Raw genomic sequence first — 26,223 nt, 5'->3', positions numbered from 1 at the left:
TGTGTCTCTCTCTTTTCTCTCTCTCCCGCACCCCCCCCCCCCCTCTTCTCTCTCTCTCCTCTCTAACTGTTGTTTATTTTTCTTCTCGTTAGGTATGATGTGTTTAATGGTTGATGATCGGCAGGTACAGGTCCATTAATGAACTATTGTGTTGACATATTTAATTTTAATGTCAAAAGGGGGATTGATAGTTATTTTTAGTTCATTCATATCTAATATCTTACATTTAAGCTCCTCTGGTTAAATCATGATCGTCTCCCCCACTCTGGATGTGCATCTGTGACCAAGCTCTGATGACCTGTGTGACCTTATGACCAGTGCATGAACAGCCCCCCCCCCCCCCCCTGCGCCCCCCGTTTGCTACATCCCTTTTGATTTGTCGGGGCTGTGGATGTTTTATCGTCTCTGTTTCTCTCTCTCTACATCTGGATGCCTCATCCATCTCTCTCTCTCTCTCTTTCATCCCTCGCTCAGCCCCCCCCCCCATGCCTCTTGAAGAGTGCATGTGTAAACATGCCCCCACCCCCCTCTTTCACACACACACATACACACACACAGACACACACAAACCACAGGCCAGTGAGGAGGGGCAGACCTGAACATAATATCAGATTAATCTCCAAACCAGACCATGTATGGCAATGCCTGTCGGATCATCCATTATTAACCACCTCCCTATATATGGAACTGCCACAAGAGTATATAAATCGCTGTCATGTATCATTCTAGAGGCTCTCAGCCCCGTGGAGGGCTGGGCTCCAGGACTGTTTCTCTTCTCTGTGTGTTCCAGACAATAAAAAACACAGATTGAATTCAACTTTGTCTTTTGAATCTCTGTTCAGCTGGCTCATACATATCAATCCAAAGGACTTGGGATTTTTGATACTATCAATATTGTCGGGGTTGGTACATGACCGAGAGGGGGCTGTTACATGACTGAGAGGGGGGCTGGTACATGACTGAGAGGGGGCTGGTACATGACTGAGAGGGGGCTGGTACATGACTGAGAGGGGGCTGTGGTACATGACTGAGAGGGGGGCTGGTACATGACTGAGAGGGGGCTGGTACATGACTGAGAGGGGGCTGTGGTACATGACTGAGAGTGGGTTGGTACATGACTGAGAGGGGGCTGTTACATGACTGAGAGGGGGGCTGGTATACATGACTGAGAGGGGGCTGTGGTACATGACTGAGAGGGGGCTGGTAGATGACTGAGAGGGGGCTGTGGTACATGACTGAGATGGGGCTGGTACATGACTGAGAGGGGGGCTGGTATACATAACTGAGAGGGGGCTGGTACATGACTGAGAGGGGGCTGTGGTATATGACTGAGATGGGGCTGGTACATGACTGAGATGGGGCTGTGGTACATGACTGAGAGGGGGGCTGGTACATGACTGAGAGGGGGCTGGTACATGACTGAGAGGGGGCTGTGGTACATGACTGAGAGGGGGCTGGTACATGACTGAGAGGGGGCTGGTACATGACTGAGAGGGGGGCTGGTATACATGACTGAGAGGGGGCTGTGGTACATGACTGAGAGGGGGCTGGTACATGACTGAGAGGGGGGGCTGGTATACATGACTGAGAGGGGGCTGGTACATGACTGAGAGGGGGCTGGCTGGTACATGACTTTACATGACCAGTTAATTGTAATCATCTCTCTCTCCTTATGTCTAGTCAAGCCAGGTTGTGGAGGAGAGAGACAGGGATGACCAGGCTATAGACTACTTTGCCCATCCTGAGCCTGCTATGATGCAGGTGTTTTACATCACCACCCAAAACAAGATGCAGCCAAGAGCGAGTGAGTACACTGGTCCACTTGCACTGGTACACTTGTCCATGGCACTTACTACCCAGCTTTGTAGTGGTTTGGGGGAATAGTACAGTAGGTATGCTTATTTAAGGGGACCGCAAGGATGGTGTACTGGTGGGTGGTGTCCGACCGATTATGGTGGGCCAGTCTGGCCCAAAAATGCCAGGGCCAATTTTTGGTCCCAGTCCAGCCCTGCCCCCGACACTCAACTAACCGCCTCGGCCAGTCCTTCATACCAGTGGGCAGGGACTGCTGCCAGACATCCAACTACAACTACTAGGAACCTAAAAAGACAATAATACTACCTTATGCATACTGCACCTTATGTGAATACTGTATACTTCAGTTAGTTAGTTAATTATATTGATTATATTGTTATATTGTTTACACTGCTTCTTTTTACTACCTGTACCCCCCCCCCCCATCCCCCATGCTGCTATGATGCCTGGATTTCCCCAAGGGGATCAATAAAGGAATATCTTTTCTTATCTTATCTTAAAGAAAGGGAGGAACAATGAAGAAGTGAAGAGAGGAGAAGAGGGAGAGTGGAAGATAAAGAGACAGGCCCTTATCTGCAACTTTGATGACACTGTTTACTTTCTCATGTTTTAGAGGTTTTTTGTTTGTTTTTTATATTCAGATACAGTTGTAATACCTATATTTATGTCTTTCTAGTATTACCCTGCCCGTGCCTGTACCTCCCCTCCCCCATGCTGCTTTGATTCCCAAATTTCCCCAAGGGAATCAATAGAGGAATATGTTATTTTATCTTGTAAATTAGGGGCTCAAGAGGGTTGTGAGAGATGTTCTCAAATCAGTGCATCTTCTGATTAAAATATTTTTAAAAATACAGGCAACTCTCTCTGGAGTGTGTTTACATGCTCATTAATATACTGTAACAGATACAGTACGTGCTAACATAGCTACCGGCTACAGACTTAAGACTAGATAAGTTTACCAATATGCCCATACTATGAACCATCAGTTGTCGGAATATTGTGAGTATTACGATGGGAACTGAAAATCATGTGGACCACAAAATCTGATCATAAACGGGATAAAGACGATATCCCAGCCATCATATTCAGGTTTCTAGTCGCAGGCAGTTGTCCTTGTCTGCCAGATGACCCCAGGACCCACAAAACCCCAAAACCTGACGTGTCATTTTAAAAAGATACATTGTCTGTCAATCTCATAATTAGATTGTTTGTGTGTGAAAAGTGTACCCTTTTGGATACAAGAATTGTGTCCGACAGCAGCGATTTACATGTTGAAGGGCACCTTTCTGAGAGCAGCATGTAGCCTAAAGGATGCCTAGGATGATATTAGTAACACTTCATTAACCATCAGGTCAGAATGCCCTCAGACAAGAATAGGACGGGTATAGTTGGTGAGTCAGAATCAATATGAAGCAGATTTGTGAGTGAGTGAATGAATGTTTGCCATATTATATAACATATTTCATCCATGGTTGAAAAGGCAGGTCCTGTTAGCAATGCCCTTTTCTAAAGGACATTTGGGCCTTGGTTTGTTTATTTATCTAACCTCATTCTAATTGAAAAAAGCATGCAGGGAGAGTGATAGCAGGGAGAGGAAGTCCTGGTCGTTGCAATAGCAACTCCTACTGGCCATTCAGCAGGGATAAGATTCCTTTGTTGATCCCCTTGGACAAATCCGGGTGTCATAGCAGCATGGGGGATGGGGAGGGGGGAGGTACAGGTATAAATATAGGCAATCAAATCTGATCTGAATATAAAAAGAGACAATTTAAATAAACAATGTAAACAATATAATTAACTCTGAATATAAGAAAGTATAGTAAACAGTGTAATCCAGTGTTTCTCAAAATGGGGGGCGCGCCCCCCAGGGGGGGCGCAGAGGCATGACAGGGGGGGCCTTGAGATTAAAAAAAAATAAAAAAAATTACAGAAAATTATCACTAAAGTGCTATCTGTTGCAGCTGCACTGTTCTCCATGAAAATACCATTTCTCAAAATCTGAAAATCATTATTTAATAAAACACAGAAAAGGATCACCAAGACTTCCGGTTTGACGACAGTATGTGACAGTCGCATCTGTCACAAGCTCCGCTCCAGTTTTTGTTAATTTCGCTTAAAAACCTACTTTATACAACACTAATGTGTTTAAACCTCGACGTATAAATGAACTAAGACCTTCAACTAACTATATCAACAGTGAAACGCAGCATGCCAGCAAAGAAAGATAACTCAAAAAGCCGTGAAGCAGATTCTCCAACGGTAGACGGTGCGGTGACACGTTCCACAGTGAAGGGAAAGGCAGACGCTATTGAGAATAAAAAGCCCAACAATCGCATGGATTCCAACATTCCTACGACCTCAGCCGAGACAGTCATGGAGAGTATTTCACCCGACTTCAAAACGCTGATGACAGCTATGATGAAGATCTTAACCGACAAGGTTAATGATATTGCTAGAGCTGTGGATAGAGCCAAGGCTAAGGGCCCGGGTCCACCTATCTCACATTTTCACCTGAAAAACGCTGGCAGTGTGCCCGGTAGTACTGGGGCGGGCGCATGCGGTGAGAAAAAAAGTTCAGCAAGTTTAAACTTTAAAAGCTGGTGCGGCCGCACAATAAAGCTGAAAGGCGCTGAAAAAAGAAGCCGACTGCAGCGCACTTCCGCATACGGCCCCTCCCCATTGGAATACATTGAAAAAAGACGCGTGCGGTCATAAATATGAGGCAGGTGGACGCGAGCCCTAATGCTAGCGCATTTAAGATAGCCATAGAGGCTAAACTTGAAGATATCAAGACACAGGTTGTAGCACAATCCGATCCCATAACGGCGGTTGCAAATACTGGGATCGAATACTCACGGAAACAAGACGAGAAGAATAAGGAACTATTTGAAACTATCACCGAAGTATCGAAGGAAATGCAACTGGAAAACAAACAGCTCCGGCAGATGATCCATGACAACAAGGAGGAAAACTTGATCCATCTGCTAGAAATAGAACGGCACACCCGCAGATTTAACCTCCGTATAGTGGGTTTGGATGAATCAGTCAACTGCACAGATGACAAGTTTGCTGCAGTGCTAGTCGAAATCCTAGGTTCTGAAATCCTATCCACAGAACCGATAGTGGACAAACGCTACAGAATTGGCACCGCAAACAGGGGAGGAAATTAGGCCCTTTTACTCGCCAAATGCGAGTATTATTTATGTTTGGCGAGTGATTCATGAAGAGCACTCGCCACACTGGCGAGTAGTAAACTAAACAAAACAAAAAAAATCATTCTGCAATCTGCTGATCGCTCACCGGCACAAGCCAAACTCTGACTCCCCCCTTATGATTCCTCCCATTTGCGCCTCATAATAATCCATAACCAATGAACATCATTGTTGCACTCTAAGCTCCTCCAATGAACACTTGTTTTCTAGAAGATGCCACCCATCTAGGGGAAGTGGACAGACCACTGCGCCCTACAGACTCCTGTCACCGGCTTGACAACGTAGACAAAAACACATCAGTGGATGAAAATAATTGCATGTAGAGTCGTCGCTTTCGGATATCAGTACGGTCTGACATAGGGGTGAACAACAGCATGCGACGCGTCTCCTTCGAGTCGGATGACAATGACAAGTGGGCGTGAGGCTAACGATTCTATAGCCCCTTTCGTGACTGCGATACACAGTCACTGACTTCCACGTTACTAGCCATGTTAATGTGCACATCAAGCACTGGTTAAAGACGAGCGGTGGGTCCAAAATATATCAGATATAAATTTCAAAGGTACTCACCGTTGCATTAGGGTTTCACACACACACGCGGCAGGGTTTGAAAGCTCAGCGTTGCTAATAAACATTTTAAATAATTTTTATAAACGAGTAAGAAAATTACTGAGCTAGCCTTGGCTAAGATGGCTGCTACCGCATTTTCACGCAGGAGCGCTGCGATTGCTGGGCGCACCAGGCACGTGACAAAGCAGCCAGCAATCACAGCGCTCCTGCGTGAAAATGCGGAAGCAGCCATTTTAGGCAAGGCTAGCTCAGTGATTTTTTTACTTGTTTATAAAAATGATTTTAAAATGTTTATTAGCAACGCCGAGCTTTCAATGCAGCCAAGTGACATTTTATTATTACCGAATTATTACCGGGTTTCCCCCCATATCACCACTCGCCCATATGCCCTTCACAACGGTGATGTTGTCATACTTGTCATTCAGAATACAACTGCTGAACCCCTAGCGTTGACATGAGATTCGATTCCAATGTATTGTCATCATACAGCACAAGTACAGTACAACCAGAATACATTTGGCATCCAACCAGAGTGCAAATGTAACAAGTCAAGTTCAAGTTGTTTTATTTAGCTATTACATTACAGTGAAATGCTTGGTTCTTTCACTGCCCAGCCCAGTCCAGCCCAACCCAGTCCAACTTAGACCAGCCCAACTTTCCCTGCCCAACCCAGTCCAGCCCAGCATCTTTCACTGCCCAGTTCAGCCCAACCCAGTCCAGAATAGTTCCCTCTTTCATGTTAATATGCGATATCCTAATATTTTGAAGAGTAGAGACGGTGTGATTAATATATGTTTTATGCTAATATTGTGAAGAGTAGAGACACGTATTAATGTTTTATGGTAATAAATATTTTAAAGAGTAGAGACACAGTGTGATTATTACTATGATTGAAAATCTATTTAGACAAAGACATACAAAGAAGTAATTATCACAATTAGCGATTTATTTATGGCTGGTAAAAAATCTGTTTGGCTGGTAAAAAAAATCATATACTCGCCAGTTGGCTGGTAAGCCAAAAAGTTTGTTTCCTCCCCTGACCGCAAACTACAACAACAACAACAACAACAACAAGGAAAGAGTGATCATTGCTAGTCTACGGGAAACTGCAACAAGAGACGCGATTATCAGGGAATCACGCAAGAAATGGGGAAAACTGATGTACAAAGGGAAAAAAGTATGGTTCTATGAAGACATGTGCAAGGCAGCCATAACTCTGCGGGCCCACTACAAGGGTGTAGTACACCGGCTATATGAGAAAGGTCTCCACCCCGTCTTACGGTATCCAGCTATTCTTTCCATAGTGGAGGGAGAAGGAAAGAGATTCGTGCTACGTTCGCTTGAGGCGGCAGAAGATTACATGAAGAATATAAAAAGTAGATGACAAGATTCATCTTTCATGGATAAATCTACAATTGCATGGACATCAAAAACGGCATCATACAAGCTTTTGACAACATTGAGGAATAAGCAATTTGATATAAAACGCTAAACACCATATATATATAGATTCATGGTAATATGCAGGTCATGATCTGATACCGACCATTTTGGAACATTCTAGAATTTTTTATTGTATTTTTCTTACTTGAAGGCTATGAGTCATATCGGAATATTCTGGAATACACTGGATTGTTATTGTTCTATGGCACGAGGAATGTACTGGAACATTAAAACAACAATCTGCAAGTCACGAGCGGCTGATAGCACTCTGGAATACAATACCTTTTTCAATGATGGCCCCGGGAAATAACGTTAGGTTATGACTATAACCAAGTTCTGTTAATAGTGGTGACGCTCGGCGTCACTCATGCACTGTCCTCGCACACGTGAACGCGCACTGAATAAAGACCACAATGTACCTTTAATCCCAATATTTGTCTGACCACACCCCTATCAGCTCACCTACATAAGCAGGTGTGTGGTCACCTGCTCTCCTCCTTCCCAAGCTTTCACCACAAGGTGAGATCAAGGGCTGCAGCGGCGTCGGACGCCGAGCGTCACCACTATTAACAGAACTTGGTTATAGTCATAACCTAACGTTCTGTATCATAGTCGGTTCCGCTCGGCGTCACTCATGCACATAGGGAGGCCGAGCGGAGCCACCGGCCGACAAATACATCCCGCTGAAGGCCCCCCACAACCATCAGAACAGGGAGGGCCGAGCCCCCCGACCCTCCCTAATGGAGGGCACCCCCCCTATTGGAGGTTTCCTGGGAGGGCGACGGACCCGACCGTGCAAAGAGGCACTCAAGCAACTCAACGCACAGGGTGAGCAGACCGTGGCCTGACCCCACGACTACACACACGCACAACCCGCATGCCACCCGGGAACGAACGGAGGGAACAACCTCGTTTACTGGCCCCAGAATCACGGGGTCAAGGGCAAACCCAACCCCGTGGCAAGGCCGTAGCAGCGGAGCGCGAAGGAAGGCCCAGACCCACCAAAGGGACTGGACCCCCTGGAACGGGGGCCCGGAGAAGTCCATGATGCCAGCATCAAGACCCCACCAGGTGGGCACTTAGTGACCCCGCCCCCCACATCGCCAGCGTATTCGGACAAAGGCCCCTCAGCCGAGCGGGCCCTGTCCCCCCAATAGTACACCGCCTGGCACACTGACCCTGCAGAACAGGCAGTCAGCATGGCCGTAAGCACACAAAAAAGGTTAACCAACGGAAGCAGGCAGCGCACCGGGGAAAAACCAGGCAACAGGCTGTTAACCCTAGCCTGGAGACTGCGGACGAGACAGGCGCCAGAGGGGACAGCTGAACACAGCCGCCCCGGCGGAAGGGGCGTATGCTGGCGCTGTTGCATGACCAAGCCTCCATTTAAAAAAAAAACCCATCTAGAGGGGTTGAGGCAGAGAAGGCTGACACGATTGGCAGACGTCATGAACGTGCAGGGGCACCCTCAACCGGTGAACCCGGGAGTTGACACTGCTCCAACACACCAGGGAATCAACCACCTTGGTGTTACCCAATGCAGTGGTTGTTCCTATAACCCCTCAAGAAAAAACTCCAAAACACACCTGCAGGTATACACCGGCTATACCGCAGTACAAGTGTTTCAGTTTTCAAAAAAGGGTTAACCCAGGCCTACGGGTCGACGAAACATTACTTCGGACCGAGCCCGGCGATACGGGAAGCACAGGGTCACCAGAGGAGGTCAAAGACCACCCCAACAGGCCCCTCTTCGCCATGCGTGAGAGAGGAGCGAAAAAGAATGGAGAACCAGCCCCAAGCACACCGTACTTGGTATTCTCAGGCGGTCTCCCAACCAAGTACTAACCAGGACCAACCTGTGTAGCGGCCGAGATCTGACGAGATCGAGCGTGTACAGGTTGGCATGGCCGTAAGCCATTACAACAGTGCTGAGTTAAAAATGTACCCAACCAGGGTCTCCATAGCGCTTAACCCTGTGACACCCGGACCGACCTGGCATTTTTCCCCCTGAAAAAAGCCCAAGTCCCTCAGGGTACCAGAACAGCAGATCTGCATCCCCGGCGGACAGCGGGTTCAACTGATCCGGACCAGCGTGACCAGAACCAGTCCCGTGCCCTAACCATGCGACATGCCTACTCCAGGAGAAGGGGCAGATATGCGTGTTGATCTTAAACATGAAAAGAAGGCGCCACCCAGACGTTCGGGGCGAACAGCGCCCGGTGGCCCACCCCCAGGGCGTGAGACCCCTCTACATATGTTCAGATCCATTCCGTCATCATCCCCCAGATATGAACGAGAATCCGTCGACAACCAAAACAGGTCGTCGGAAGAGGAAAAACCTCCATCCCAGTTGCTTTATAAAAACGCCGTTTTAACCCCAAGCAATCAAGGCGTGCCAGTCAGTCGCCTGATTACAGAACACCCCGAGCTAGCACTATGCGTGCGTCGGGACACAACCACATCAATGAACAGGCTATTTAGACCCATCATTGAATCCCCAAGGCGCCCAGGGGAACGACAAGAGGGGTGTGATACTTCCTAACTCCAACTCTTTTTAAAAGAAAAGAAGGAAGCACCAACAGTATGTATCCCAGTCTACACGGCCGGGGGTAAATTTTTTTTACATTTTTACATGCCACCACCCTCCCATAGAGAGGAGACAGAAATCCCCAGAGAGACTTCCCACGCGAGCTGTACAGATTGAAAAGAATATATTGCACCTTGAGCCATGTAAAAGTTTGGTTTTAGGGCTCTCCGGGGAGGAGGCACTGAACCCATACACACTCAATAATCGAATTGAATCGAATACACACACAATAGAGTAGGACTCCTTCTTGAGGTTCCACTCACCTTATCAATCTGAGGAGGAGGCTCTGTACTCTGAGGAGGCTCCCTCACATGGAAGGAGAGTCCCAACTCACAGAAGGCCCGAATAGGAGCTTCGTGAGGAGGAGCCCTGACCACCCCCCATTTTAAACAGATCCATCATATGGACTTGAACAGCACACGGAAGTCCTACCAACAGAGACGCGCACGGTGACGTACTCTATGGCGGGGGAATTTCTGCGGTGCACACGCCCAATATTCCAGGGCGTGGGACCAGGAAACTCCCCCCCCCCCCCCCTACCCTGTAACGTGCCGAAACGCAACGTGACAGGAACCTTGCCAGGTGGGTTTACCCCTGACCAACAGAAAAAAAGGGGGAGGAAAGGTTACCAGTTCACCCCTTTACGACCCCACACCCATGATACGATGTAATGACAAAAAGAGAGTATGACACAGTCATAGTCAGCTCCATGAAGCGTCAACAGCTTCACACAGCGCATGTGCTAACCTGCTATCTGATTTTTACTAAGGAAAAAACACAGAATAGAGAGGGCTCCCCAAGAGCCCCGGTACCAAACTTACACATGTGCTTCTGTGGCCAGCCCAACCCAGTTGTAGGTCACATGACACACACAACCCATCATCACCTACAAAAAATGGCAAAAACACTCTACAGAGGAACGCCGTTTTTCATAATGAGAGAATACATAATTCTCGATTAGTATCGGCCACAGGCCTTGCTAAGCACACACGAAAAGCGACCAAACAATCTTTTCTTTTAGGAGAATAAAGTTTCTCAAGCAGTTTTAGCACAACCTCAGCAATCAAGCTAAGGGTTACATCGTATCCCTACCACACAGTGACACAATGTAGTGTAACAACATGTCTGCGAGGAGGATGAAGAAGTCCCCAGGGAACCAGGGGGAAAAACACAACCCTCCTACTTTACCCTTAATACGGCCAGTTGAACAGGTAAACCTGTTAATATGTGAACACACTGTTCATTGTCATTACAGGCTGAGAAAATAATCATTCTTTACTTTACTTTCTGTCACTAACCATAGCTTTATAGGTTAGTTTAACCCCCTTAGTTGTGAGTACACAGTACATAAACACACATGATGTTTCTCAACACAACAAACCAGATCATTTTCACATCTGTAACAAACAACCCGATTTGCATGGAGAAGCTAAATACCAGTGACAAGACAATTCACACATAACTCGCATTGTATCCTAAATGTAGTGCAGCAACACTCGTTTTGGAAAACATCGTTATTTACAAAACATTTAGAAGGGAAAGCAAGAAGAAGTGCTCAAGGTCTGGTCAGACCTTGCCTACCTTGAGCGCAGATCAAGCGAAACTGCAGCCTCTAACAAGTCACCGTAGTAAACACAGCCATTCTGTGTTGTCGACCTGGGCAGCGTCGCCGCTCCATCCCGTCGCTACGGTCCCCCTTGTTGACGCAGTCCTTGCCATCCTGGCTCAGGGCAGGTTCGACGAACATCCTCTGTCAAAGATGACGTCGTAGTCAAGAGTGTTTAAAACATGTTATAATCAAAGCACGTTCAACAGTGTAGCATTAAGCTAACGGCCGCTCTAACCGTCGGGCGCTACCGCCCCTGCCCGCGAGACGCCGAGCGAACGGCGCACGCGACCAGAGGGGAGACTTCGAATCCCCCCCGCCTCTCCCCGTGAGGGAGAGGGGAGTTGGGAACCGCGGCGGCGCGCGAGGGGCCGGAGCCACCCCGCGCTGGGCCTCGGCCGATAGCAGCAAGCTAACGTTTCCTAGCCTAGCCTAGGTAGGCCACGACTAGCACGCAAGCTAACGTTTCCTAGCCTAGTGATCACAACAGGCTAGCGCCGCAGCTAACAGCTGACTGGCTAACAGTAGGCCACCACTAGCACGTAAGCTAAGCAGCTATCACCTGAACTCGTACACAATGATATAACAATCACTCAGACAGGCCGCCGTTCTGAAACCCTCCTCACTGTTTAAGAGAGAAGAGAAACGAAATGTTAACACAGTTTTACAACGGTGATTTTACCAACACCCGGCGGGGCCAGCACAATTCCCATGGGATGTAGCTGACTTGAACACAGATCTTCCGCTAACGAACATCCATGCCCATATTTCCTCGTGAGGGAATACTCTCATTTGTATATGACAGAAGGGGCCTCACAGTGACAGAGAAAACATCCACTCGTCCAGAAAACACAGGGATCACCAGTGTTATTGGTCGTGGCCCACTAGTTAATTATAATGGGCTTCAGACCAAGGTCTTCCGCCGTCGCCTAAGAGGCTGAACAAAAGACCCTAGTCTGGGGCCGGTTGTCAACTAGCCCCCATAGCACTAACAGACAAGTGGAGCTCGCCAGCAAAAACATAACTCACCAAACCTGGAACCCACCGCTCCTCACAACAGCGGCGCGTCCTACAGTCCAGCTGTGCCTTTACCGCAACCAGCACACAGCAAGGATTGCAGTTGGAAAGCATGTAGCGGCGCGAACTCCCAATACGAAAACCGGTGGAGGATTTTTAGAATGATCATCATCTTCCAGACACTCCAGTACGAAGAAAATATCGCCGTATTTTCTCGAATATAGTGAGAGAGAAAATAAAGATATGATGTCAACGTATCGCTTGTTTTCCAACTCTTTTCTACCATTACATCACGTCAAGTGGGGATCTACCGAGGCACTTCCTTGTGGTGAAAGCGAGAAAGGAGGAGAGCAGGTGACCACACACCTGCTTATGTAGGTGAGCTGATAGGGGTGTGGTCAGACAAATATTGGGATTAAAGGTACATTGTGGTCTTTATTCAGTGCGCGTGCACGTGTGCGAGGACAGTGCATGAGTGACGCCGAGCGGAACCGACTATGATACAGAACAACGATATGAGACTTGGTCATGAAATAGATGTGAAGAACAACGACCACCATAGCAGATTAATGATCACGCATGACGGGGGACGATCTGCATACAAGTATTTAAAAATCTCCTTGTCGTTTAGATGTATAAACATGCAAAGGTATTTAAAAAAAATAATAATAATTTTAAGTAGATATTGCCGGATTATATGGGTTTTCGATATCTAATTCTAAACATCATTATTTCTTATTCTTTATTTCTTTATTCTGAAATGTTCTAACCAATAAATGTTAGTAGAAGGTTTAAAAAAAAAAAAAAAAAAGTTTAAATGAGTATACTAATTAAGGTATATTTTTCATTTAGTTTAATTACATTAACGGGAGAGAGGCTTGGTCACAGGTGACATTCTATTAAATTAGAATTAAAAGTATAGATTCTATGGTATACATAGGAAAGCTTAGGATAAATTGCTCATTCTGGGCAGACCGGAGGTGCAGGAAAGGAAGAAGTTATACGCGAAGGAGGTATCAAATAGGTACCTTGTACGACTCTGTAAGGGAGGGGGGATTAGGGGTTTATTTGTATATATGTATGTTTTTATGCTTGGCTCTCAACGGGACCTCAACAGTGGGATCTAAATCCATTGTGAATTCGCACTCCAGAAATATTACCAACAAATACAAATCAATATGTATACATTGATGAAAAACAAACAGGTTGATGTGGCTCTCTTAACGAAACGCACATTTTAGTGGGAGACAAAGCTACGTTAGCGGACAACACATACCATAACATTAGTCACTCTTCCTTTGGAACGAGAACCCGTGGAGTTGCTATAGTCGTGAAACGGAAATTGAATATTGAATTGAAGGGAGTATGGTCTGATGCAGATGGTCAGATAACCATAGCTAAGATTATACACAAGAATAGGAAAATAGCGTTGGTAGCGGTATATGCCCCAAATCTATACGAAACTAATTTCTACACTGCACTCACTAGGAAAATGATAGACCTTCCAGAATACTCATTTATAATTGGTGTGGATTTTAATGCCATTTGGGACCCTGGGTTGGATAAATCTTATCCCAACTTTTCCAACGAACAAAAAAAGTCATCTAAAGCGTTAAAGGATTGGTCAAAGAATACAGGTGTAAATGATCTATGGCGATAACTCAACCCCACGACCCGGAAGTACTCTTGTCGATCAGCAAGACATAAAACACTCTCCAGAATAGATTATGTTTTCGCAACCCCGAGACTATTTGATAACTATGAAGTGGAGATGGTACCCAATGCATTATCAGATCACTGTTATTTACTCCTAAAAGGATAATTTGGTGTACTATCATCCCGAGCCCCAAGATGGCGTTTTAACACGACACTGCTGAATAACAAGGAATTCATTACACAACTCAAAGAAGCTCTTTCAGTATTCCTACTAGAGAATGTGAAATCGGTGCCGGACCCTAGAATATTATGGATGTCGGTAAAGGGAATGATCAAGGATTTCACTGATAGCATTTCATCCAAAATACGCAAGAATCGATGCTCAAAACTGGCGGAACTAGAAACGCTTTACTCTACGTTATTTACTTCTTTACAATACAACGACTCGGTTCGACTGGAATCTCAAGTTAATTTACTAAAAATAGAGATTAACGCCATTTATAAACAACAATCTGAAGTACAAATACGTAGCACAAGACAACAGCATTACTCCCAAGGTTCCAAACCAAGTCATCTACTAGCTACGCGATTAAAAGTTAACGCAAAATTTGCAGATATAACTTCCATTAAAGCACAACAAGGACTTGTAACAGACACCAAAGAAATAAACGCGACATTCAAAGAATTCTACTCCAACTTGTATAAATCAGAAACGACCTTCGATCAAAACAAAATGGACACATATCTTAATCAAATTAACCTCCCCAAACTTTCAGAGGATGATGCTAAACAGTTAGAAACACCAATCACACTAGAGGAACTCAGGAAGGCCATATCCGAAATGCAAAGTGGTAGGGCTCCTGGAAGAGACGGTATCCCACCAGAAATGTACCTCTCATGTTGGGACATAATTGGACCCCTACTACTTAATATGATTTTATACTCAGTCAAGGAGGGGAACTTTCATAAGAACGACAATATTGCACTCATAACAGTCCTCCTTAAAAAAGACAAAGACCCCACCGAGTGCGGTAGTTATAGACCCTTAAGCCTCCTCGGAACCGATATCAAACTGTTCTCTAAGGTATTAGCCATCAGACTTCAAAAGCATATGACGTCTTTAGTTCATCCGGATCAAACTGGCTTCATAAGAAACCGCTTGATCACTGACAACATAAGACGATTACTATACGTACTAGATGCCAGCAAGGACGATACCACACCTAAGGCGATGCTGTCCCTGGATGCAATGAAAGCTTTTGATAGGTTGGAATGGTCGTATCTATGGGCAGTATTAGAAAGGATGGGGTTAGGAAAAGGATTCATTGATATGATTAAAGTATTATACAAAGACCCATCGGCCATGATTACAACAGGTATAATCACCTCCGAAATCTTTCCGGTATCACGCTCTTCTAGACAGGGTTGCCCTCTTAGTCCCGGACTATTCGATTTATCACTAGAACCTTTAGCACAATATATAAGACAATCCCAACTCATAGAACCAATCGTAATCAAGGGCACACAACACAAAATTAGTTTATATGTGGACGACGTAATACTGTTCATGCAAAACCCTAACACCGCAATGCCTCATCTTCTCAAGTTGATTGATGACTTTGGCGACCTATCGGGATTTAAGATAAACTGGCCAAAGTCAGCTTTCCTTCCACTGAATGCCCCTGCAAAAAATACAAGTCTTCCAGAAGAAATACCAATGGTTAAACACTTTAGATGTTTGGGAGTTGAAGTATTCCCTACCATAAGCCAAACGGTGAAACACAATTACATAGAAATCCAAAATAAAATAAAATACGACTTTGACAGGTGGTCAAAACTTAAAAACTCAGTACAGGCATGGGTTTCAATAGTTAAGATGGATGTCTTACCTAGAATCAACTTCATCAGCTCAATGCTACCGTTACCCCCTCTAGATGGTTACTGGAAAAAATTACACTCTTCCGCATACAAATGTATTTGGAATAACAAACCACCACGTATAAAAAGATCCACAGCACAGAGAAACATAGCCGACAGAGGTATTGCATTTCCAAATTTTTTCCACTATTTTAAGGCGTACACTTTAAGACCACTGACAACCTGGTTTGAACCCCAAGCATCAGTATCCTGGAGAAACTTAGAAGTAAATATAGTAGCACCACATAGACTGCAGGACATAGTATACACCAAAGTATCAATTAAGCAATGCAAACTGAAATATGGCCCCATAATTACTCATGCGATCCGGATATGGCGTGAAACACAAAGAAAATTATTCTAACCCACATAAATGGCATAATCATACTCCCTTATTCAATAACAATGCACTCCTGATTGGAAAACGACCTATAAGATTCCCTAGATGGGGAAAGCAAGGCATACATACATTAGGAGATGTTTTCAACAAACAGGGTATTTGTAGTTATGATGAAATAGAAAAAAAATGTATCTCACCGGTTCCACATATTATTTTTACGCACAATTATTGTTATGTTTGAAGGCTCACGGTGTTCCATTAAGGATACCAATTGTACACCACAGATACCACAAATTCTTCTATGAAAAAGAGACATCGAGAGGTTTTGTATCAGATTTTTATCATCAATTACTAACGGCCTTGTATGAAACCCTCCACCTAGACTCTGTCTGGAGGAGGGATATACCAGACCTGGAAAAAGATTTTGATTGGCAAGAAGCCTGGGCAAATGTTCGACTTGCATCAAGGAACCCGGACCATCAACAAATCAATCTTAACTTTATTCATAGGACATACTTGACTCCTATAAGACTGAACAGAATGGGTCTTAAACAAGACTCCAAATGCTCCTTATGTACAAATGGGGACGAGGGGACATTTATGCACATGTACTGGGACTGCCCACCAGTGAAGATATTCTGGAGAGAAGTGACCCAGCAATTATCAAATCTCTTAATTCTGAATATACCTGTACACCCCTCTGTATTACTGCTGAATGATGTTTTTGAGTATGCAGTACCTATACAGTTAAAGAGATTGGTTTTATCTGGTATTACAGTGGCTAAAAAACTGATAGCATCACAATGGTTTCAACCGGAAAAAATGTGCCGAAAGGTCTGGATTCTCACATTTCTCGATGTGATTTATCTAGAAATATCTACAGCAAGAATTTTGGGTCTCAATGAATCCAAATTGACAATGTGGTTAGAAGTGGTGGAGAGAATAAAAGCTAGCATATAATGGTAGTGTCTGGTTAGGAGCGAATGATAATGGATGGATTATCCATTGGGGGGTCCAGGGTGGGGGGTGCGAGCAAGAGCATATGTGTGTAGGGAAATAGATAGCAGGTATTAGGGGTATATCTTGTATAAGACATTTATCTAAACAGTGATTTAATTGGATGTGCACTGTTAACAATGCTTGTATATCTAATCGTGTGTTGTCATGTTTGTTTATGTGTTTGTTTAAAAAATAATAAAAAAAGAAAATACAAAAAAAAGAAAAGGATCACCAAGTTACTCTGGATAAAAAAAAACTTTACAGACAACATTGAGACAAAGCTTCCTGACACATCACCATCCAAACTCCTGGAAGAACTCTTTGAAATCTCATCTGATACCACATGGATGTATGGGTGGAAATCCTATTCGAAAGGGCGAAATCCCTACTGGTTGGCACAGTCTACAGGCCGCCAGATCATAGTGACTTTTATGATACACTGGATGGGTGTTTAGCTGGAGTTGAGGATGTAGACAAAATTCTTATTGGAGACTGGAACACGGATATGCAAAGAAAAGATGCACCCGTCTTCAAGTCATTCAGTAGGTTTTGTGATCTGCACGGCCTCAGCCAGCTAATCACCCAACCCACACGTGTATGTGAATCAACTCAGACTACCATTGACCTCATTCTGACCTCCGACAAGTCCAAGATCTCCAAGAAAGGGGTTATAGCATGCGGGTTAAGTGATCATTATATGATATTCTGTACCCGCAAAAAACTAAAACAAAAGGCTGGCTGCCACAAAACAGTCACATCTAGAGACCTCAAAACCTACTCTAGCGAGGCCTTTAACCTTGAACTGGAGAGCCTGGACTGGTCAGATGAACTCAATGGTACACTGGTTGAAGAAACATGGCTTGGTTTCAAAACCAAATTCTCAACAATACTAAACGACATGGCCCCCCTAAGAACCACCAGGGTAAAAAATCGCGCTGAGCCGTGGATGCACTCCGAAATACTGGCCGCTATGAAAACCAGAGACAAAAAATGCTCTGAGTTTCGTAAAAGTCAGTCAAAGCTTACTAAAAGCACGAGCAGTGAACTCCAAGCCCACGTGACTGAACTCAAACTAGAAAGAAACTGACTAAGAAACGACGTAAACTCCATGATCAAAACTGCAAAAAAGAATTTCATCAATGACAAAACTGAGGAAAACAAAAACAAACCACGTGAACTTTGGAAATTACTCAATAATCAACTAGGATGCAGTAAAAAACTTAAAACCAGATTCTCAAACATAAACATAAAAACGGACAACACGCTCATCACAGACAAGCTGGATGTAGCCAATTACTTAAACATTTTCTTCACAAACATAGCCACAACACTGGTAAACAAACTACCCTCCCACTCAGGGCTTTATGGGGTAGAACACATAGTAGCTTACTACAAAAACCTAGGGGTCCGCAAGGACGACTTCAAGCTGGAAATGGTAACAACAGATGAGGTACTCAATAAACTGAGCGCCCTCCAACCTAACAAGGCCACTGGCCATGACAACATCCCCTCCAAATTCCTCAGAGACTCAGCAGCCGCCATCACCCCAATCATCACACACATAATAAACCTCTCCATAAAACAGGGACACGTCCCCAAGGACTTCAAAATTGCGAGGGTGACCCCTCTGCACAAAAAGGGCAGCAAATTAGACCCAGGCAACTACCGCCCTGTTTCTATTCTCACCTCCATCTCGAAAGTCATGGAAAAAATAGTCTACGAACAGGTCGAAAAGTACCTAGCGGAAAAAAATCTAATCTACGAATTCCAATCTGGCTTCAGAACATCCCACTCCACTGACACATGCCTTCTCTATTTGAATGACCACATCAAACAAGAGGTGGACGCAGGCAAATACTGCGGCATGGTCATGCTGGACCTACAAAAGGCCTTTGACACGGTCAATCACTCCATTCTGATTGACAAGCTAAAAGCAATTGGTTTTGATAGTCTATCAGTGAGCTGGATGCAATCCTACCTTGAGGGGAGGGAACAGATGGTGGAGGTAAACGGTACCCTATCCCCCCCCCTCACAGTGAGCTGTGGTGTTCCACAAGGAAGCATACTAGGACCGCTACTGTTCCTAATTTATGCAAATGACATGTCGTCAGCTTGTGACTGCAACTTGTTCCTGTTTGCGGACGACTCAGCCCTGCTGGTCTCTGACAAGAACAAGTTACAGGTTGAAAAAACCCTCAGCTCGGAACTAGGCAGAATCTGCATATGGCTCGCTGATAACAAACTATCATTACACATGGGCAAAACAGAGTCCATTCTCTTCGGTTCAAATAACAAACTCAGCAAGACCGACGGCTTCTCAGTTACAGTGGGTGACAATATTGTCACAAGGAAAGATGAAATTACCTACCTGGGTTCCATCCTAGAGGCTAATCTCTCCTGTGACAAAATGGCATCCAATGTAATAAAAAAAGTCAACCAACGAACTCGATTCTTGTACCGGATCTCCTCTCTGGTAAACAAGAATACCCTGAAGACTCTGGCAGGAGCACTCATTCAGGGGTACTACGACTATGCTTGCACCTCATGGTACCAAAGCACCTCAAAGGCGCTAAAAACAAAATTACAAACATCTCAAAACAAACTGGTCAGACTACTGCTTGACCTTACTCCTAGAACCCACCTCACCCCTGCCCACTTTGACAACCTAGGATGGCTTAGAGTAGATGACAGAGTACAGCAACTTGCAATGGGCCTGGTCTACAAGATACACTACACGACCAAGGTACCCATGTACATGGCAAAATACTTCCCAAAGGTCAGTGAATACCACGATCACAACACCAGAGGGAGCTCCACAAATCATGTTAAACCCAGATTCGGCTCAAATAAGGGACTAAACACGTTTCGCAATTATGCCACATCAATGTGGAACGCCCTACCCAAAGCTGTAAAGGAATGTGGATCACTACCCACTTTCAAAACCTCTCTCAAGAGACACCTACGGGAGACTGCAATTCAACACTGGCCCCTGTAAATATCCTAACCCAACCCCCTCCAATGTACAGTCATTTACCTAGTATGGTTTTGTCAATAGTCCAATGTACAATTTTGTTTGTTTGTACAGAGTCTCCCCCCCCTCAATGTACAGTTTTGCTTGCTTATACAGTGTGCCCCCCCCCCCCCCCAACCACCTCCAATGTAAATTACCCAGTATGGTTGTCAATATCCCAGTGTACCCAACCCCCCCCACCCAACCTCCTCCAATGTACAGTTTCTACGTCAAATGTATATACTCCCTTTTCTTGACTCCTTCTGTATCACAAACAGTACTGTATTTGCAAATCTGGTATGTCATAAATGTATAGATGTAGCAGTACTGACTATCTGTATGTCATGTATGTCATATATGTCCTGATGAATTGAAAATGGGGGACCCTGGTGGAAACAAGACGAAAGTCTTTCTCTGGTCTGCATCCCCTTAACAATTGTGTGTATTGAGCTGTACTGTATTGTACCCATTCTGCAATCTGTTAATAAAGTTTTCAATCAATTCAATCAATCAATCAATGGAGAGCTAGTTTCAGAGTGTGGTGCTGAGTACCAAGTATCTCATGATGCAGCAGTTAAGGTGTTGATACCATTCAGCACCACATACAGTATCTGTGTGAAGCTGGCTTTTCATCCATGACAGCTCTGAAAACAAAATATAGGGCCAAGTTGAGCCTTGAGGATGACATGCGTGTTGCCTTGTCAAAGACTGACAGCAATAAAGACTGTTTGCTTATATCCTATGTTCACTTTGTAAATTCCCAGTCACTGAGTGAAGATCTGCTGTTTTGCAAATATGTCAAAAACAGAGCGACAGCTGATGAGCTCTTCAAAATGATTGACAGTTACCTGACAGAACATGGACTGAAATGGGAGAACTGTGTGGGCTTTTGCTCTGACGGTGCGCAGGCCATGGCAGGGAAAAGGAGGGGGCTACAGGCACTCATCAAGGGGGTCTCGGCCTCGCCAAACGCGCAATGGACGCACTGTACATTTTCAGAGGCGCTAGCGTCAAGACAGCTTAGCCCTGAGCTGAATGAGGTTGTGACAGAAGTTATAAACGTGGTAAATTTCATCAAAACCCGACCCCTGAAAGCGCGCCTGTTCTCTGCGCTGTGTGAGGAGATGGGAGCTGACCATTCTGCAGTGCTGTTTCACAGCGAGGCACGGTGGCTCTCGCGAGGGAAGGTGTTGTCGCGAGTCTTTGAACTACGAGAGGAGATTCGGGTGTTCTTGGAGGAGGAGAGCATGCAAGAAGCTGCAAGCAAGTTCAATTATGAACAATTTCTGATGAAACTGGCCTATTTCAGCAATGTCTTTGGAAAGCTGAATGAATTAAACCTTCAGCTTCAAGGTATGTTGATATTTTTTGTCTTCTAGTATCTGTCAAGTCTACTCTAAACTAGAGTAGACTAGTGTCTGTCTGTTTGTCACTAAATGTAATATGAATTGATTACAAAAGGACCCCAATTGAAACAAGCCATTGGCTTTCTTGGGTTTTTTAATCCTATTTAGTTGACCTTGTACTTACTGTCATGTGATTTTTTTCTGCAAACATCTAAATAAAGTATTCAATTAAATTCAAGGCAAAGATAAATACCTACCTGAGCTGGCAAACAAGATCACTGCATTTAGTGGAAAGCTTGAGATGTGGGGCAGGCGCCTTGATGAACAACAGACTGATGCCTTTGAGAACATGACTGAGTTTGCTGAAAGCAGTGTTTCTCAAGTCACCACAGTGATCCCCTGTCTCAGGCAGCACATCTCTTCCCTGAGAGGATTTCCCCCCTAACAACAGTGCTCAGTATGACTGGGTGGTGGATCCATTCAATGCAGCAGGTTGGTATTTTATGTTATTGACTGACTAATTATGACATTTGTGCTGTAGGCTACATACATTTTATTTATGTTGTACATTATATAATAATAATAATAATAATAATAATAATAATAATAATAATAATAATAATAATAATAATAATAATAATAATAATAATAATAATAATAATAATAATAATAATAATAATAATAATAATAATAATAATAATAATAATAATAATAATAATAATAATAATAGTAATAGTAATAATAGTAATAATAATAATAATAATAATAATAATAATAATAATAATAATAATAATAATAATAATAATAATAATAATAATAATAATAATAATAATAATAATAATAATAATAATAATAATAATATGCTACTATCTAGCTGGAATGGATTGTTGTAAAACTGAAACGTGTTGTGTTTAATTTGCAATTAATTCCAAATAAAGTATCTCTCTATCTACAGCACCTGCTGATTTCAGCTCTGCTGAAGAGGAGCAACTCATCAAAATGACCTCTGACTCCACCCTGAGGCTGAGGGTTACAGCTCAGACACTGAGTGAATTCTGGCTTGTTGTGGAGAGGGAGCATCCACTCATAGGGCAGAGGGCTGTGGGCATCCTTCTTCCCTTCGCCACATCCTATCTCTGTGAGATTGGATTTTCAGCTGTTGCTTCACTGAAGACAAAGCACAGGTCTAAGCTCAACATTGAGCATGACTTGAGAGTGGCAGTATCAAGCCTGCAACCTCGTTTTGAAAAGATGTGCAGTGCAAAACAGGCTCATTGCAGCCACTAATGCTGTGATGACTCACATAATTTACTTACATTTTCTCTTTTTTTGCACAAATTGCAAAGTATTGTATTGCAATGTTACAAGATGTCTCTATTTTTTTAAAAGCACAGTCTTTGAGTGTGTATTGGACTGTATTGTTATGTTGTTGCACAATTGCACAGTTGTAAAGTGGTTGCACAATTTGAAAGGTCACGATATTGGTGTTATTTCAATCAATTTAAACATGGCCCATTTCATGACTATTTTGTTGGGGCGAGGGGGGGGGACCCAAAATATTTTGGTCCGCCAAAGGGGGGCCTGACAGAAAAAGTTTGAGAAGCACTGGTAAATGGCTGCTTTTTTATATAGCGCTTTTATCCAAAGCGCTTTACAATTTGTTACTTACATATTACCCATTCACACACCGATGGCAGATGCAACCATGCAAGGTGGCAACCTGCTCATCGGGAGCAATTAGGGGTTAAGTGTCTTGCTCAAGGACACATCGACACGCTGCCCAGGAGGAGCGGGAATCGAACCGGGTACTTCCGGATTGCCAGACGACTGCTCTACCTCCTGAGCCACTGTCGCCCCCTGGTGTAATCAAAGGTGCAAATGAGGGTCTTTATGATCACTTATACGTAAAAATAAATATGGACAATAGAACATTTTTATCTGAATATATACTATGAGTAAAGTAAAGTAAACAGTGTAGTAGGTGCAGTATACGTGGGTACCCTAACTGGCACAATATACATCATACGTTGTAGTCCGTGCAGGTTTGGTGATAATAGTAAGACACACAGGGGATCTGGGGGCTATGTCGTGAACCTCTAGGCACGATAACCTCCAGTGAGACTCCTAGCCATCACATGAAAAGAAGCGGCTGGAGGGAGGGCAATGCAACGACCAAGGGGGAATTGGCATAACTAAATTACAGGATAGGAGAAAAATACTCAAACCTCATCTGACAGTTACAGAATACTACAAACTAAACTCTACTAACAGCTATAGTGCTGAAAAAGGAAGAGCCCAATAAGAAAATGAGAAAAAGACAGTAGCAGCCAAGCAACTAGGAATAGGGAAACTAAAGAGACAAAGGCAAAATGCCCTCCACGGAGCTAAGAGGAAACCAGCTCAGAGGGAAAACTAAATGGCGTTTAGCAGGCAACAATAGGAGTGTTGCTCTCACTACTTCTAACGATAGGTTATGTATATAACCTAGTTATATGAGTACTGGCTGAGCGTCTGGCTCTTCGCCATATTGAGATATACCTCATCTCCAGTACCTACTGTACTACATGAACGAAAACAAAGCACCCTTGCACTTGACCAGGCCCCGCCCCAGTGACCTCCTATAAGTCACCAGGCGTGGTCATACTCGCCCTTCCTCGGGACAAGTTTTCCATGAGGAAAAAAACCCCTCAAGGGACCTCAGGGTGCACTAAGAGCGAGACGCTCAGCCAGTACATATATAACTAGGTTATATACATAACCTATCGTTATATACTCGTACTGGCAATCGCGTCTCGCTCTTCGCCAGACAGACGTGAGGCCCGACAAATGTACCCCCTGAGGACCCGCAAGCCCTACCACCAGGGGGGAGGGGAGTCCCGTCACCCCCCCCTTCCTAGCGAAGAGGGGGCGGCAGTCAACTCCACCCAAGTGCGAAAAAGAGGGAACTAGAACCCCTAAAACGCACAGCACAGGCAGGACCACGTGTGACACATCACCTCGTGGCACACACCCACACATCCCTGCTAACCCACTGAAGGGCGGGACGCAGGGGAGGTCCCAGACCTCAGAACCGCCTGGGAAACAGAACCCCCAGTCATGTCCATGACGTAAAACATAACGAAGGGACCCGGGGAGGACCAGGAGGCCGCAGCACAGATGTCCTCCACCGAGGCCCCCCCTAACAAGGCCAGCCCAGCCAACATGTAGCAAAGGGCAATGCCCTCGCACAACCAATGTGACAGGCGCACAGTGCCTTACCAGCGCGAGAGCCACCGTAACAAACAAAGAGCTGATCGGTAGCCCTGAGGTCCTGAGTCCGGCTGAGGTAAACCCCCAAAGCCCGGACTGGACACGACATTTACATTTACATTTAGTCATTTAGCTGACGCTTTTATCCAAATCGACTTACAAGTTCTGTACGACAAGCCATCAGGAAGGGCACAACTCTATCAGCTGAGTAACAATGTCCATCAAAGTGTTGAGTGATACAGTGTAGGTTAGTTTATTAGGACAAGTGCATGACAGTATGGTTAGTTAGGGTTAAATTTTTTTTTTTATTCAGATAATGGTTGAAGAAGTGCGTCTTTAGTCGACGGCGAAAGATTGGACGTGTTTCGGCTGTCCTAACTGGGGTGGGTAGTTCATTCCACCATTGTGGGGCAAGGACTGAGAATAGGCGACTTCTCTTTGATGACCCTCCCGGAGCTTGGATAGGAGTAGGTCTGAGGCGGCCAGAAGATGCAGAGCGTAGGGGTCTTGAGGGTGTGTAGTTAGAGACCATTGACCGGAGGTAGGCGGGAGCGGTTCCCTTTGCCGCACGGTATGCTAGGTCGAGGGCCTTGAAGCGGATTCGTGCAGCAATGGGGAGCCAGTGCAGGTCCCTAAGAAGTGGGGTGACATGGGCCGACTTCGGTAGGTTTGAGATCAGGCGGGCCGCTGCGTTCTGAATGAGTTGAAGAGGCTTAGTGGCAGTGGCCGGGAGGCCAGCGAGCAGTGCGTTGCAGTAGTCGAGGCGGGAGATGACTGTTGATTGGACGAGGAGTTGGGTGGCTTCTGGTGAAGGTGAAGGGTCGCCTCTAACTCACCAGCGTGAGGAGGCGGATGAAACGCCTGAACCACAATATCCCTGGAACGAAAAGAGCTCCGGATATTTTCTGGCACGAAGACTGGATTAGGCCTCAGAGTCGCACCGATATTGACACGAATAGACAAGCACTCAGGCCGCACCGAGAGAGCACAGAGCTCACCCACACGCTTAGCGGAGGTGATGGCCAGCAGGAATGCAGTCTTGAAGATAGCTGTTCCAAAGACGCCTGCTCAAGAGGCTCAACCGGGGCCTCGGACAACCGGCCGAGGACCAGTTGGAGGTCCCAACTCGGAGACAGATAACGTTCCACCGGCTTAAGGCGCCGAGCGCCAAGCAGGAAACGCTTCACAAGAGGGTGGCTGAACAACGTAACGCCCTCAAAACCCCTCATGACAAGAGGATATAGCCGCGGCATAATACCCTCACCGTCGAAGCCGACAGTCTATCCAAAAATAGACTGATGGAAGGAAAAGGACAGCGTCCAGGGGGCAGGACACCAGTTCCCAGCCCCCCACCTTACACCACTCTTGGAAATACGCCACCTACCCGCGTAACCCGCGATAGTGGAGGGAGCATGCGCGTTCCGGATGGTGTCGACCACAGAATGGTCCATCCTAT

Source organism: Notolepis coatsorum (assembly GCF_963971535.1).
Source record: "Notolepis coatsorum genome assembly, chromosome: 8".
Lineage (NCBI taxonomy): Eukaryota > Metazoa > Chordata > Actinopteri > Aulopiformes > Paralepididae > Notolepis > Notolepis coatsorum.
The sequence above is the reverse complement of the archived record's forward strand: the minus strand, read 5'-3'. Positions refer to the sequence as shown.